Genomic DNA, 17,281 nt, shown 5'->3' with positions numbered 1-17,281 from the left:
CGTGCTATACTGTATAGCAAGAAGCATACAACCCTAGAAGAGTGTATGTCAGATGCTATTGACTTAGGAGACAATTGTGATATTTTCAACGAAGAAGATGTCCCTAAGGATAACCAAAGTGAGAAAACAACATCCACTAAACCAACACAAGTGGGAACGGCTGCTGTAGCATCACTTTCAGCCATAGAAGACATGCTCAAAAGGATGAATGACATGATGAAAACATGCAAAAAGCACCTATGAGGGGATGAAGGCAAGAGATACCTCAACAAGGACAACCAATTAGACTGCAAAAATTCAACCATGAGACCAATGAATTCTACTACCGACCAAAAGTATGATGGGAATGTTCAGTACGTGCCCATGAGGCCACAAGAACAACCCATGTACAGATACCAGCCTAACATGGCACCAGCTCAAAGACCACCGATGGGTATGGAAAGACCTCAACCCGTGTTGGGTCAACAACCTCCATATCCAGGACATAATGCAGTGCCTGTAAAGTACATGCATTCAAAAGGAGTTATAAATGAACAAGCACTAGTGCTTGTTACACCCTATGCTGAGCCTAGTCCGTCTACATTCATGGTAGAAGGAGATTGGTATAATTACATCCACCACCAATGGAAGAACCTGTGACTTATGCTCCACCAGAGCTCGCACCCATGTATTATGTAGCTAATCAAGGTGTTAGACCTCCTATGATTAAGCCAAGAATGGGAAACTGTCATAGCTGTGATGCAGATGATCATTGGAAAAATGAATGCTCAGATCCTGACAAGAACCTTAAGCCAATTGAAGCTTATTGCATATAATGTTGCAAAAAGGGAGGACACTTCCTGGAAGATTGTCCTAAAAATCCCTTAAACAAGGGTAAAACAATAGTGGACGTAGCCTAAGTGATACCTAGTAGCTCATCTAAGAGTGAACCGATTGTTCGAATCAAGGTAATCACTGGAGCACAAGCTCAGAAAAAGAAACATGACTCCTCTGATGATTCGGAGAATACAAAAATTGCCTCACAAAAGACCAAAAGAAGCAGAAGCAAAAGGTATGAGATGAGAAAACAGAAACAAAAGGCTGAAAGCGAGGAGAAAGCAAAACAACTATTCTAGAAAAGGTGCAAGAAACTGGAAGTGAAATCAAAGAAACAACCGTGAAATCTGGAGGATCAATTTTGGTTGACAAAATTTTTGAGCCTATTAATGCAACCTTGGAAACCTACCAAGCAGAACTTAAAGTAGGCCAAAACATGGAAAACAAATGGAGAAAATATCCTTCTATAGACATGGAAGCAGCTAAGCTTGAAGCTTATCAAAATTTGGTAAGAATCGCAAAGGAAATGCTGAAAAAAAAGACCCAAGCTTGAAAGTATGGCAAAACCTGAAGAGCTTATGTGGTAAGAGACCATAAAGAAAAATCCGAAGTGATGGTAGAACCCCACATTGAACCAAAAGAGCCAGAACTTATAGTACCGGACAACGAAGATGTCTTAGATGGAATTCAATTCGTAGAGAAAGACTAGCCAAAACACTTATGGGAAAAAGTTAGAGAGATCAATGATGGGAGCCTAACTCTAAAGTCAGCTCCTATAGAGGAAGTTTGGTTAGACAACCTACCTCCTGATATGGACATGGATGTACAATCCTTGTATGGGGATTACGGATCTGAAGCTTCAGGAATGTCAAACCATTGACCTTGAAAACATTATCCTCTTACTTGAGAGATAACGAAGATGAATCCATAATGTGTAAGACCACTCAAGTAAAAAGAGCGAAACAGACTTTAGAAGCAGACAATATTCATTTAATCATGTCTACACCCATCCAATGTGCTCTTACTTTGGGAGAGATGCTAAAAATCAGACCATATTTATGGAATGATCTACAGAAAACCCTCAACAAGGTGGGGATAACGGGGCTCATCGCAAAAAAAATGAAAAAATTGAAACACAAAATGGATAACAAAGAGATTCGATCTGTTCCAATGAACAAAGTCGGAGAATACTACGAAGGGGAAGAAGGAAACACCACCCTTCCAGTGAAATATAATGACATTGAAACCATGGCAATACTGGATAGTGGGACAGGCATAGCCATAGCCCGAAAGCAGTATGGGAATCCTGGGGACAACCAGCCATTAGACAAACTCGAATGAAATTGCAATGGGCTGATGGACATATTGAAAGACCCTTAGGACTACTTGAAAAAGTGATAGTTAATTCCTGTGGGATTGAATATCAACACACTTTTGCCATAGTAGATTTGGGAAAGAAACTCAATTATGAAATCATATTGGGAAGACCTTTCATACGACAGGTACAGCTTATCCAAGATTGGGTAAACAATTATCTGTACTTGAAGCAAGTGGGATCTATAACAAGGGTCAATCTAAAAGATCACACTTATAGAGATGTCATGAAAACGCCCATATAAGAGTTTGATTCAGTCTCTTCGGCTGAAACTAAGCTTCCATCGTGGTTGAACAAAGATACTCCTATTTGCATGTGTGGAGCTTTAGAAAACGGAAGCTTAAAACGAGAAGAATGTATTTTAAAAAGGGATTGCACGGATGAAGCCTATGTACCTAAACCTTTCACGAGCATTTATTTGAGCCATTTGAGTGGACTCAAATTTTAGCAACAATGGATGTATGTGTGAATACATCTATGCCTACTCAATTTTGCAATGAGGATGGCTATGACATAATTGCCATCCAAATGATTTCAACCCTTTATATTGAAGATTAAAATGAGGAACCCAAGGACTTGATGAAGGCTCAACAAGTCTTTTCAGACCTCTACTACGATGCAACGGATGAGTTAGAAGAACACTTAGCTACCTCAGAAGATCGGGGGCCAGAAAAACAACACATGAGAGCTAAGCTATTCATGAAAGGAGGGGAGGAAAAGTTTTTTTACTTTCCTAACCACAAATCAAGAAGACAGAAATGGTATAGATGAAAAAGAGACACCAGAAACGTAAAAGTTAGACCTATGCCATCAGTCTCTAGTAGAACGCAGTTTTTGATGCAGATAGATGCACATGATTGTGTCAAGGACAAAATCACTAGCAGATACCCTTCAAACGAAAACCCAAAAATGTCAAAAACATCGAGAAAACTGAGGAAGGATACTCAAGCAAAACCGAAGAAACAAGACAAGGAGTCAACACTAGTCGAGCAAAAAAAGAAGTATCAAGAGTTGAAAAAAGCTCTAAAGGAGATATATACAACTGAAATGGAAAGCACAAAAGCGAATGGTAAAGATGTAATAAGTGTTCCATCCCATTACAAAAAATATACTCTCCAAGATCAAAAAATCATAGTCGAACAACCTGTTAGAGAACTACAAAAACAGGGCGAGTTCTGCGAAGGGCCTGAAAACGCGAAAAAGACAGATTTTGTCGAACCAGGAGAAGAGCCTAGGCCTGCCTACATAGCAAATGACCTAACAGAAGAAGAAGAAGATCTTTCACTAAGCTTACTGAAAGAATATCGAGATATCTTCGCTTGGTCTTACAAGGATCTCAAGGGTGTTGATCCAGAAATTTGTCAACATACTAGACCCATGAGAGATGATGCGAAACCAAGTAGACAAAGGCCGTCCACATACAATAAAACATTTTCCAGGAAGATCAAAGAAGAGATTGAAAAACTAAAGGAAGCTGAATTCATCTATGAAATTGAACAAACAGATTGGGTGTCTCCAATTGTGGTAGTACCCAAGAAGAATGGAAAATTACGAGTGTGTGTCAACCTCAAAAGAGTGAATGCAGCTATCATTAGAGACAACTTTCCTCTTTCAATCACTGAGCATGTTTTAGAACGAGTTGCAGGTAAAGAAGCTTACAGCTTCTTAGATGGCTTTTCAGGATTCAATCAACTTTTGGTTGACCCAAAAGATCATCATAAAACTGCTTTTGCAACGGAATAGGGTATTTTTGCCTATCAGGTTACCTTTTGGGTTAACTAATGCTCCTGCCACCTTTCAAAGATTGATGAGTCATGTCTTTAAAGAATATCTTAGGAAATTCTTGGGAGTATATATGGATGATCTATGCATACATTCATCAATCCGGGCTGATCATTTTTAACACCTCAAAAAGGTATTCAAAAAGTGTAGACTTTATAGGATTTGCTTAAATCCTAAAAAGTGCACATTCATGGGTAGACAAGGAAAAATTCTTGGACATATAGTGTCTAAAAATGGCATATCTACTGATATGGATAAAATTCATGTTATTGCTGATTTGCCTAGACCAACAACAGTCAAGGGGGTTCAAGCCTTCATGGGACATTGTGGATATTATAGACGGTTCATTTATATGTACGCTATAATTGCAAAACCCATGTATAGCTTGATTACACACTTTGAGTGGACTGAGGCGTGTGAGGAATCCTTCATGAAGCTCAAGCAAGCTCTCACCTCAGCTCCAATATTGAAAGCACCAGATTGGAATAAGACATTCCGCATACATGTAGATGCTTCCAATTTTGCCATTGAATGTACACTAGCTCAACCAGGAGAAAGAAAAATTGATTTTTCTATTTCTTATGTTAGTCGACAATTGAACGTGGCGGAAAATAATTATACCACCACTGAAAGGGAAGGATTAGGAATGATCTATACCGTAAAAAAGTATAGACATTACCTATTAGCAAACAAATTTGTGTTCTTTGTGGACCACCAAGCCTTATTGTACTTGGTCAACAAGCCATGCAGCACAGGAAGAATAGTGAGATGGTTCATCATTCTTCTAGAATTTGATTTTACTGTAGTTGTGAAAAAGGGTACTAAACATCAAAGAGTAGATCATTTGTCTAGGATTTTTTAGGGGGACCACCTAAAGGAGTAGACAATGATCTACCAGATGCATATCTGTTCTCTGTGGAAATGATACCTCAATGGTCGGAAAATATGGTATCATTGATGACCATAGCTCAAGTGGATTTGCAAATACTGCTTCCTATTAATCGGATTAATTGTGCAATAGGCGATGTATCAATTACTAGCTGGTAGACTATACAAAAGGAAATGAGATGGAATATTGTTCTTATGCATTAATCTTGAAGAGAAAACCCAATACCTAAGTCAAGCACATATTACCATAGTAGGACTTCACTTTGCTGAAGAGCAAACTATACAAAGGATCTTGAGACTTGGAGTATTTTGGCCAACTATGAGGAGTGATGTTCTCTCTTTCGTAAAGGATTGTCCTCAATGTCAAAAACAAACACCCATACCTCATGTAACATTGTTTCAAATGTCTCATGTTTCTAAGTGGAGTAACTATCTAGTCAATTACTTAATGAGCCAAACATTTTCTGAGGATATGAGTAAACATCGTCAAAGAGCAATTAAAACTGAAGCAAGAGACTATGCTCTTATTGGAAACCAATTGTATCGGAGAGGTAAGGATCAACATTTGCGTCTTTGTGCAAATGAAGACGAATATATTCCGATTGAACAAGCACATGCTGGATTAGCTGGAGGTCACTTTTATAGTGAGACCACCACAAGAGCAATCTTAATGGCAGGCATATGGTGGCCAACACTTTTTGCAGATGCCAAAGAATATGTTCGAAGATGTGATGCTTGTCAACGAGCAAAAATGCCAACATGGGTAGATAGCATGTCCTTAAGACCAATGATGGAGCTAGAGTTTTCGCAAAATGGGGTATATACTTTGTTGGGCTAATACAGCCACTTGCTTATAGAACCCAAGCTCAATATATCATTGTAGCTATGGATTATTTGACTAAGTGGGCCGAGGCTAAAGCAACTCAAAAGAATGATGCCAGAACCACTGTCGCATTCTTATATGAGTATATGTTCACAAGATATGGACTGCCAATAGAAACTGTCGGTGATAGGGGAGCTCATTTTCTCAATGAGATAATCGAGTATCTGCTTAATGAATTTATGGTCATCCATAACAAATCAACTCTCTATCACCCACAAGCAAACGGACAAGCTGAGCATACGAATAAGATTCTTAGCTCGATATTGACTAAAGTGGTTAGTTCAGGAAGGACAAACTGGGAAATGAATCTTCATGCTGCTCTGTGGGCTTATAGAGTTTCATTCAAAATAGCTTTAAATGCTACACCCTTTAACCTTGTTTATGGTCTTGATGCCATACTGCCAATAGAATTTCTATTACCGACACTAAAAGTAGCTAAAAATCTTGAGTGGATTGGACATGAATTGTCAGAAAGACTGGAAGATTTAGAGAAGCTAAATGAGCAAAGGCTAACTGTTGTAGCTCACATCTATGCACAAAAACAGAAACAAAACAATTTTTTGATTCCCACCTAATTACAAAAATCTTCAAAAAAGGGGACTTAGTTTTAGTCCATTCCCTTAAGCAACACATTCCCAAGTTTAAGAAAAAGGAAAACGGACCGTTTATCATTGAAGATGTATCTCCAAGTGGAGCAGTTAAGTTGTCCACCCTAGATGGTGAACCACTGGCTAACTAGATTAATGGATGTCATTTAAAGAAGTACAATCTGTCACTAACAAATGAATTGCTAGAAAGAATGCATGCAACCAAGCAAAGAAAGAAAAAACGACATCAGGTTATTGATGAAGTCCAAGAGTAAGCTCGGCTTCGGGTACTCAAAAGGAAAGTTGCTCTCAAGAATCAACAACCACCTATTCCCATCAACACACTCGAAATAGATGACCCCTGACAATGGGAATTACAGAAAGATGCAGTGTCAACGGATGATGAATGGTTAGATGGAATGGACCTTTGCATCAAAGTACAACTCAATAATCATAAAACAAATGCTTTGGTCGATATAGGAGCTAGAGTCAATGCGGTTAGTCATTCCACGTACAAGAAAGCAACAAGTCAGTCTTTGACAACAGGAATAGTGATTATCAAAGGATGCAACAAGAACCCAACACCAACATTGGGAGTAGTCAACTTGAATGTGGTAGTACATGGATACATGGATGTTCATGTCCTCATCAGTTTGTATGCTTATGAGATGAACACATGAATGAGACGGTGATTCTTGGAATTCCCTGGATGCAAATATACAAGGCAGTACCATATTGGGATACCTAAACGCGAACAACTCATTGTTTCAATTGCACCAATAGGGGGGACCGGCTCCACATAAATCCAGTCCTCAACTGTTGTCATGTTCTCTAAAATCTCTCTCTTGCAAAAGTATTGTTCATGCCAAGTTAACTAAATGCTATGTTTATGTTGCTACCATCATTATGTTCACCCGCTATGCTCACAAAGTAATTTCACAAAAGTACTCTCTTTAATTTCCGCTACTCTCAAGTTAATAGGCCAATTCCATTACATGGCATGTTCTTTGGGTGAAGCCTTAGGCTTGAGTAAGACTTCTTAGCATTGGGAAGGGTTTGTAGGTCGGCATATCCATTAGATATTCTCTTATACCATCACTAATAAGCTCTTGGGTACTCATTCAATCAAACCCTCAATTGCACTTTTTGAAAAATAAATTTTGATTCCATTATGTTGAATTATTTATTGGTTAGAAGGTTTAAACAATTTGAGCAATTACTCAGATTAACTTGTGCATTAATCATATAATTATGCATCTCTAATTGAACTTTTCATTGATGCTATTTTGTTGTATTATTTGTGTGCGTGGAAAGCCCTTGTCATTAGCTTCAAGATGAGCCCCTAACCTTAGAATCTAGAGTAGGTACCCCACTTAATCCTCATCACATTTTTAGTTGTGTCTAGGTGTGTAAAGCATTTCCAAACAAAAATATAGTAGCTACTTTTGCAGCTCTCAAGACACAAGCCCACAAGGGGATTTTTGGTTAAGGCATTTATCCTATATGTGGGGTTGGAGGTTGTGGGCTTATGTGTGCTCATCCATTTTTTAGAGGGGCTATCACCCATAGGTGGATGTAAAGGTCTTATGAAATAGAATTTATTGGGTGAGGATGGGTAATTGTGCATCGGTTCACATTTGAGTCGTTTAGACTCCAAGGATAATTATCAAGCCACCTTTTGCACAAGGTCGTGTCTAAAAGAACTGGTTCCAGGAGTTGAGTCCCCTCTCAGTAGTTGCACCAATAGATTGTAGTGATAGATATTATCATAAGTGTTTAGTTATATTCAAAAACTAATCTTTTAATGATAGAATGTAGATGGTAGCACCTCAACTCAAAGATTTCCTCTCCTTAATGTAACAAAAATGTAGGCTAGTTAACGAGTAACACATCAACCTCTAAACATGTTTTCTTTGTCTTCATTTAGTTCCAATGCTATAGTGGGTGAAAGCATGCGTTAACCCTCATAGCTCACAGACACCCTATCACCTACGACGGACGTTGTATTATTTACTTGGTAGAGTCAGATACCGGGCTTGTCGGTCCAATAGGGAAAGGGTAAGAGTGATAGCCGATGAGAAGCGCACTCTAACTGGAACATTCAAGAGATTAGTTGGCTAAGCATGGGCGCCCAAGTGTGAATGGGGTGAGCTCATATAAAAGTCAACTAAACCTAAAATTCACTCATTCTCTCATTTGTGCAATAGAAGAGTGCTCTTGCTCCATCTCCATCTTCTTCTTCTTCATCTCCTTGTGTGTGTGTGTGTGTGTGTGTGTGTATGAGAGAGAGAGAGAGAGAGAGAGAGAGAGAGAGAGAGAGAGAGAGAGAGAGAGAGAGAGAGAGTGCGATCGAGCATTGCGGCGGCACGACGGCGATGAAGCGGTTGAGCGCGGCGTAGCGGCGTCTCCTTCTTCTTCGCGACGAGGAATCCTCCACGATAGGAAGCGTAGAGCGGTGAGTGACACACCAACGTCATCTTTGAGCTTACTAGTTTAGGCTTGTTGTGTGCTTGGAGCCATTTGTGGCTCGCACACGGTGTATCGGCAAGTTCCTTGCATTGACACGTGCAACATACGCGCACATTTTTTGGCGCCGTTTTCGGGGAATGCCATACACTAAGCTTGAATGGCACTCTGTGCTTCTTTTGTGGTGCAATTTCAATTGTAGGAAAGGTAAGGAAGGAGGGTGTGTGTGTTGAGAAGAAGGATTTTGTGTTACTACTGTGTATTTTTTTTGTTAATGGAGTTTTCAAAGGTACTGTGTTTTTTCTCTGTGTAAGGTGTTAGTATTAAGGTTGTTAGTTCTCTATAATGTAATGTACAATAAGTAGAAAGTAGATCTGTGAGAGCTAATAGAGTGTGTTAGTGTGTAACAGTAGGTGTATCAGTTAGAAGTGGGTAGGTAGAGTGTGTGTGTGCTCTCTCCACGGTGACCTTATCCTTAAAAAAAAAATAAAAAATAAAAAAAAATTTAAAGGTAGGACCGGGATCGTGAATATCTCCCAGACTCAAGCCCAAGCTCATGCTCAGGTTTAGACATCTATCGCCCTTTAAAATTATGAATTTTAGCTTCACACGTAGCTAAAAATTGAGTTTTTTTAGCTTCATACGTAGCTAAAAATCGACTTTTTTAAGGACCAACGGAGCTTCACGTGATCGAACGTTGTGCTGTAAAGCACACCGCGACCCTCTGAGTGATACGCTCGTTTTGAGCTATCACACACTTTAATAAAAAAAAATCAAACATTAAAAAATATTAAAAAAACATTAAAAACGTAAAACACGAGTGAAAACGGACGCTTAAAAAAGTAAGCGGTTAACCTTCAAGGTTATTCGCCGACACTTGTAGGGTGTCAAAGGCACATGTATCTGCGCTCTGGTCGTGTGCTAGAGACGGAGCAACTAGAGAGAATTTTGACTTACGCGAGTTCTCAATATCCACCTACTTTAGGTTCCGGACCCTCGTCGGGGACCCAAGCTAGTACAAACCAAGACCCGAACATAGCGGCTAGTGACTCTTCCTCTGACTACGACGTCATGGAGGGTTTCCCAATGCCTAATCCCGATAGCTCAAGCCAAAACATGCATGCCATGGGCCCACGGTCCGGGCCGAGCGTACTTAGCCGCTTGAAGGAAACTTTTAGTAGAGCCACTCGCTCCGAATATGGAGCTAATGATGTAAATGAGGGGGGTGGAGAAGTAAATTCTCCATTCATGACCAACGTAGACCCTATACCCTTAGAGAATGTGCATGTGAATACTTCATTCGCTGCACCTCCTGACTTTTCAGAGCTATTTCCCTCCGAGGTTATATTACCTGATGGTAGAAGCCTTGCCGAAGTGCAAGAGGTTGAGCGGTATATCCTTGCAGCGAGGGAAAAGGAAGTCGAGAGCTTAGGCAAGGTGGAGCAACGAAGAGGGTTAAAAGCGAAAGCCCCTATGTCAGCTAAGAGAGAAATCGAGTACTCCTGACTTAGCAACTGCTAAGGGCCAACCCCTAGAAAGCAACATTGCATCTAGCTCAAAGGACTTCCCTAGCACCTCAATCCTAGATGGAGTGTTCTTAAATGAGATCTGAGAGTACGAACTACAAGCAGAAACTCTGACCGACCTATACACAGGTCACACCTATCACGTGGGTTGGTTAGATGTCCTACAATCCACAATGGGTGCTACTAGTGTGGAGGATCAACAACAAAGAGTTTGTGAGGTCATCCATAGGGTCATTGAGTTAGAGAGACAGAACAAGGGGATCAACATGCCTTCAACGGGTCTCATGAGATTCTTGGATACAAGAAAGGCTAAACAACCGACCTTATCGCAAATGGAGACTCCCTCGGTAAGTCCGATGGATCCTCCATACGTTGTTTCGCCAGGGGTCTCAATGCAATCTGAGCCAACAAGTGATAGCTTTACCTTTCCAAGTCTAGCTCATCTTTCCCTTTATGACACCACGGCTACCATGCCTACCCCAATGATGGGCATGCCAAGAAACACGCCATGGACCTCATTTGTTAGTAAAGCACCGCTACATGGTAGCTCAATGCCTGCAACAGTACCTACAAGTATGTACCAATCGTATACACCCATGGGTCCTCGTACTCATGTAGTCCCTACTCCTCTCATTGTTTCAACTACCTATGCTCCACAACCACAACACCCAAGATCTTATTTCCATGGGACTATACCGGCTAGCATTAGCATGTCACATCCGACGTCTGCTATGCCTAGGGCCACCCATATGAACTATGGACCACCACATGGCACAACATCGTACCCAACGTGGAACCCAAGGGCTTACTATGCGCCAAGCCCAATGCCAATACCTACTCCACATGTAGTCTCTGGAGTACCTTCACCCACGGTGCCTGCTCACTTAGGTGACTTGGCAACATTTGCTCAAGCTATCGGTCGATCTATTACTGAGAATATGCATAACACGCATGATAGAGAGCCTAGAAGTAAGGAAGTACAAATAGCTAAGCTCACACAAAAATTTAGTGGAGACAGGGATGTGAGAAATCATATCGAAGTGTTTGAACAAATATGCGATTCTCTAGGAGAACACAATGACTTGCATAAGAGTAATGCTTTAAGCCTAACCCTTAAGTGGGAAGGCAGGGGATTGGTATAGAACCCTAAGGGTGGAAGAAAAAACGATTTACCCTACTCTTAGGAGATTGTTCTTGAAAGAATACATACGAGAGGGAGTACTTTGTGGTGTAGCCTCTCAGCTCTAGAAAGCCCAACGAAAGGAAGGAGAGTCGGTGAGAGACTTTATTAGTCGCTTGAAGCATTTGAATTCTCGATGTAATCCAAATGAGCGCTTCAACAATAACCAATTGCTTGATAGATTCATTAGGGGGTTATAACATGAGGATATCTACAATGGCCTAGTCATTAGAGGTATCACCACTTGGGAAGCAGTCACCACCAATGCGATCCAATTGGAGGATAATTTAATGATTCAAGGAGAAAGAGTGTCTATTGAGCCTAAATCTATTAGCTCGCAAGCATCAGGGCATTAGCCAATGACCCTAAAGTCTATTGCTAAGGAGCCAAAGATATCTGAGATGACTTTAGCAGAATTCACCAAGGCTATTCAAGAGAGTCTTAGAGACAATCGTGTTCCGCAAAACAATCATATGTATCCAAGAAGGGAGCAACAATGGTGCTCAATATGCTATGGACCGCATAGTACCAGTGAATGCCCTACTTTTAGAGTAAAATTCAATGGGAATTGCAATGCCTGTGGAAGGTATGGTCATCAAGCTAAGGATTGCATAGTATTTAAGCGCGCGATGGCCAATAGACCAACCTTAGCATGGACAAACACACCTCGAGTGCTTGCATTGATGCCGGCCCCACCTCTTGAACAAACAACACAACACATGGTCCCGAGGGCCCAAAATGTTGTTCAAACAACACCTTTACCACCTCCAGTGCTAGGACTGCAACCACCACATATGAGAATCACTTCTGTGAATCAAGTGGGTTGTGAGTCATCTATTTCTTGTTTGGAAGGCTGTGAGGAAGATATAGATCCTAATATTGCATATGGGCTGGATGTACTTGAAGAAAGTCCACAATACTACATGGAGGACTATTGCGGACAAGTCAAACCTGTATATCAAGTAGCTGCTCTTGCTGCAAGAGGCCAAAATATCAATTACACTGCTAAGAGACCACCTCTTCAATGCTATGAGTCTGGAGGTCCACATCGTGTAGTCGAGTGTCCTATTAGGCTACAAAAGAATGCCATACTAATGCAAACCAATCAAGCGAGCACGTCTATAATGCCGATACTCATGTGTAATCGATGTGGCATAGATCATTTGATTGCCCAATGTCCAAATAATCCAAATGCACCGAAGATCACGCCATTAAACATGATTGAAGTTACCGAGGAGCCATCACAAAGTATACCTGTGGTACCAGTAAACGTACTCACACGATCGATGCTCCAAAAACAAAATTATATTCTTGAGGAAAGAGACACGGCATCAATTGCCCAATCTCAGAAAAAGAAGAAAACACGAAGGAAGAGATCGCAAAAAGCAGTGAAGTCAGACCCCAGTTCAAAGACCAACATAGGGATTGGTGACGACCCCGTATATATGAATGACGTTGAAGAGGACTCTGATTCAGGAGAAACCATGGAGACCAAAACAACCACTAAGATAGAAACCAACAAGGAAGATCTTCATGAGCCACAATGGCAGGGATCCAAGAAGAAGATAGGAACTTACCCAAACCCTACAGAGGAGATTAAGCGAGTCAAGCAATTAAGGAGTTTGGTAGAAGATACCCGAAGGGATCTAGAACCAGCACCTAGGAAGATCCAGATTACAGACACCGTGTTCCCTACGCAACAACAACCTCACCAAGACCATAGACCCTTAGCCATACCTAGTGTCATCCAAGAAGAGAGTGACTGAAAGTCATGGGAAAGTGGGCGTACTCACTTCTTGATGGAAATAATGTTTACAGAGGGACTACTTGATCCTATCAAAGAAATGGAGATCCCATCTTCCCCATGTCAAGGGATTGAAGTCCAAAAGGTGCCGTTAAACATTGCCAAATTGATGGATTTCATGTCTTTAGAAGTTAGAACCACCATCATGTCCAAACTATATAAAGACCCTGAGCGAGTCTCAGCTCTTCGAGCATTCCTCAATGGAGAACTAAAGTTTGGGCTACCACAATTTGCACAGATGGATGGAGGTGGAGAGATGCCAATAGAGGAGGAACACTTAAATCCACAACCCAACCTAGATGAGAACTTTGTTATAGAAATACCTGTTAACAAGTTGGGGCAATACTTTGAGGGTGATGAATCCAATGCGACCATACCAATCACTTGCTTCTGACAAGACTCGTCCTTATATAACAAAAAGAACATACAACTGGGTCCCTAAAGCTTCTTTAGCGACCATAGCCCAAGGCTACTATCAAGGAAATGATCAAATCTGGGTGCCAAAACGTAGATTGTGTTCTTACCGGTCGCCTGACCCATGTGCGCCCAATCCTGTAGCTCCAAAACAAATTGACGATCGTGGAAAGAAGAAAAACATTGGATGCTACACTCTTGCTCCCGAGCTAGTTTGGGTACCGAAGAAAGAACGATTTGTTCCACCTAGCTCAGGAAGGGGGGAGTCCCATGAAGCTTCTAGATCCTCATGTAATGCATCCATAGAGGTAAAAGCTTCTCCACATTCTTGAACTACAATAGTGGACCTCCATGAAGCTACAAAGGAATCCACACCTCCCAGTGTTCAAGAATCACCTGATGAACCACTTCAAGTTTGATCCTGGGAGAGTACCTTACCACCCTTGCAACTCGACGAGGCACCTAAGGTAATAAAAAACTACTGGCAAAAATCCTCACCTATTACCAACTGGAAAAATTGGTTTCAAAGGGTGACAAGCACATTTCAAACGGTATGATCTACCCAAGGAAGGGGGGAGTGTTGCTGACAGTCATCATTCACTCACTCTCCTCTCAACCTTCCTCCTTGACCTTTCAATCTCCCAATCTTAGGGAATGTATATATAAAGCCTTATACTCACAAAAAACAAAAAAAATAAAGAGCAAAAGCAATTAACAAACGAGTGTGCACAATAAAAGTCAAAACACTAACCCAGACCTACACATTCACATCCAATACACTGAAACAAAAACCTATGTCATAAAACACCTTTGATCCTCATCACTTGAGTGATAGAGGGTAGGTAAGATTAGTACGATAGGATTGTTTTTGTTTTAGAGTTTAGTGATTAGCAAAGTTCTTTCTTCCCACTGATGTGCCTCCTAGAGGTATTCTTGTGTTCCATAGTGTGTATAGGAACGTGTTGTTGTGGTTAGGATTTGGACCTTCATGGAATCTTTTTCTCGTTCACACTTCAAATCAAGCGTGACCATAAACACAAATACGTGTTTCTTGTCCATTAGCATTGCCCCTTATCTTTTTGCATCCATGTTTGTCTGCGTTAATTGTGATTGGTAGCTTAATATTCAGTGCATTTGCTTAGTATCAAACATTAAATTCAATGTAATTTTTTGTCATAATCACTTGTCTAGGTTTAAAAATCAAGCATTCCGACTAAGCTAGTTTGACCAAGCTAGGTGTTAGAGATCTTCTCTTAATACCATGGGGAATGCCTTCCTAATAATCAATGGTTACTTAGGTTCTTAATCCGATTTAGGCAGCATTGTGTGAAATGTATTGGAGCTTGCTAGTGGGCTTAGTCCCTATTGACCTTTAGCTTAAGTATTATAAAGGGAGTTTACTAGTGTGATGAGCTTGGGGAGGTGCAACAATGTTATATGACCCCCCAAAGTTACAAAATTAAAATGCTGAAAATGAACAAAAAAATAAAATAAAAAATCAAAGTGCCACAATGTAAAATCTTAAGCTGGAAGAGAAAACTCAGCTTGATTTGGTACTCCACTCACATGTATCGCCTATGGTACTAGAGCCCTAGAGGTTCCCAATGTGGGCGCTTTTCCTTGAAAAGCAAAAAACCCAAGGCATACAAAATAAGCACACACATCAAAATTGAATCACTGTGAAAATATTTTGGGGGGTCAAAGAAAAGGTAATCAGTCAGGCGATGATTTCATAAGAAATTCCTTTTATCGTAGCTTAACTACAAGGTCTTCTAGGTATAGTCTCTAGTCAGTCCTTGAACATGAAATACTTGGCTCTCGCGATTAAACAACTAAATTGACTAGAGAAAATCAAGAAGCTTACCCATGGTATTAATAGTCGATCTTTAGTGCCTTTCGATCGTTAAATTAGCGACCTCGGACTTGTTTATTTTTTTTTATCTTTACAACTGTTTATGCGTCTGATTATATTGCAATTTAATGTTTATTGCTGACAAATGGTTTAAAATTCTGTTTACCAATCAAATTGTCTGCCTACAACTGCATATGATTTTTAATTGCTTATGCGAATGCAATTACTGTGCCAATGTTGTTTGATTTTGCAGTGACTGAAGAAGGCTAAGGAAATTCATCTCAAATGCTCTTCCACCTTGACGAATGAGCTTCAACTCAATAGCTTCCGAGGACGAAATCTACATCAGGAAGGGGGGCATGTTAACCCTCACGGCTCACGGACACCCTATCACCTACGACGGATGTTGTATTATTTACTTGGTAGAGTCAGGTACCAGGCTTGTCGTTCCAATAGGAAAAGGGTAAGAGTGATCGCCGATGACAAGCGCACTCTAACTGGAACATTCAAGGGATTAATTGGCTAAGCATGGGCGCCCAAGTGTGAATGGGGTGAGCTCATATAAAAATTAACTAAACCTTAAATTCACTCATTCTCTCATTTGTGCAATAGAAGAGTGCTCTTGCTCCATCTCCATCTTCTTTTTCTTCATCTCCTTGTGTGTGTGTGTATACGAGAGAGAGAGAGAGAGAGAGAGAGAGAGAGAGAGAGAGAGAGAGAGAGAGAGAGAGAGAGAGAGAGAGAGAGAGAGAGAGCATTGTGGCGGCACGGCGGCAGTGAAGCGGTTGAGCGCGGCGTAGCGGCGTCTCCTTCTTCTTCATGGCAAGGAATTCTCCATGACAGGAAGCGTAGAGCGGTGAGTAACACACCAACGCCATCTTTGATCTTACTAGTTTAGGCTTGTTGCGTGCTTGGAGCCATTTGTGGCTCGCACATGGTGTATCGGCAAGTTCCTTGCATTGACACGTGCGACATACGCACACAACATGATATGAGTAGTGTTTCTGCAAAAGTATTGGTAGATATGAGTTCTATTTTAAATTGGAAATATTGGGTTATAGTTCACCATGGCAATACATTTTGAATTCTAACATTGGGATCTACCTCGGCTTTACCTACCTCTCAAATGATTTGAACCCGCCTTTAATGGTAACTTAGATGTATTGATTTTTCCTTGATCATTGCAATGCAACTCATTCTCTATGCTTCCCTCTTCTCTCAGTGCCTTTCCCTTTGCCTCTTTGCCCTTGATCTACTGTCCCCTTTTTGTAATCTCTTCACTTGCAGATGTATTTTACATGTCCCCCACCCCCCTTTTCCACTGGTAACTAATAAGTGCCCCCCTCCTTCCCTTCCCCGTTCTTTTTTATCAGTAGGCTTTCATTGCTCTCTTTGACTCTCCCTCTTCCGGATACCCTTTGCCAAATTTTCATTGATTATGGCACCTTTCATTAAGGAATTCTTGTCTATGAGATTATTAGCTACACTCCATGTCCTCTAATAGGACCAACCACGCTCATGCATTGTCTACATTGCATTACTTTCTCAACATTACTACCATTTTTGACCCCCGAGGGATTCACTGTGTACTTCCATATGGTATCACGTAAGTGCACAAGAGGGGGGGTTTTAGAGAATGTACATAAACGTATACAATCGGAGTAGCCCCTTAATACTCACATGTCTACACCGTACATACAAGGTGGGG

The sequence above is a fragment of the Adiantum capillus-veneris genome, chromosome 9, assembly GCF_014529385.1.
Source record: "Adiantum capillus-veneris isolate H3 chromosome 9, ASM1452938v2, whole genome shotgun sequence".
NCBI classification, from domain to species: Eukaryota; Viridiplantae; Streptophyta; class Polypodiopsida; order Polypodiales; family Pteridaceae; genus Adiantum; species Adiantum capillus-veneris.
The sequence above is the reverse complement of the archived record's forward strand: the minus strand, read 5'-3'. Positions refer to the sequence as shown.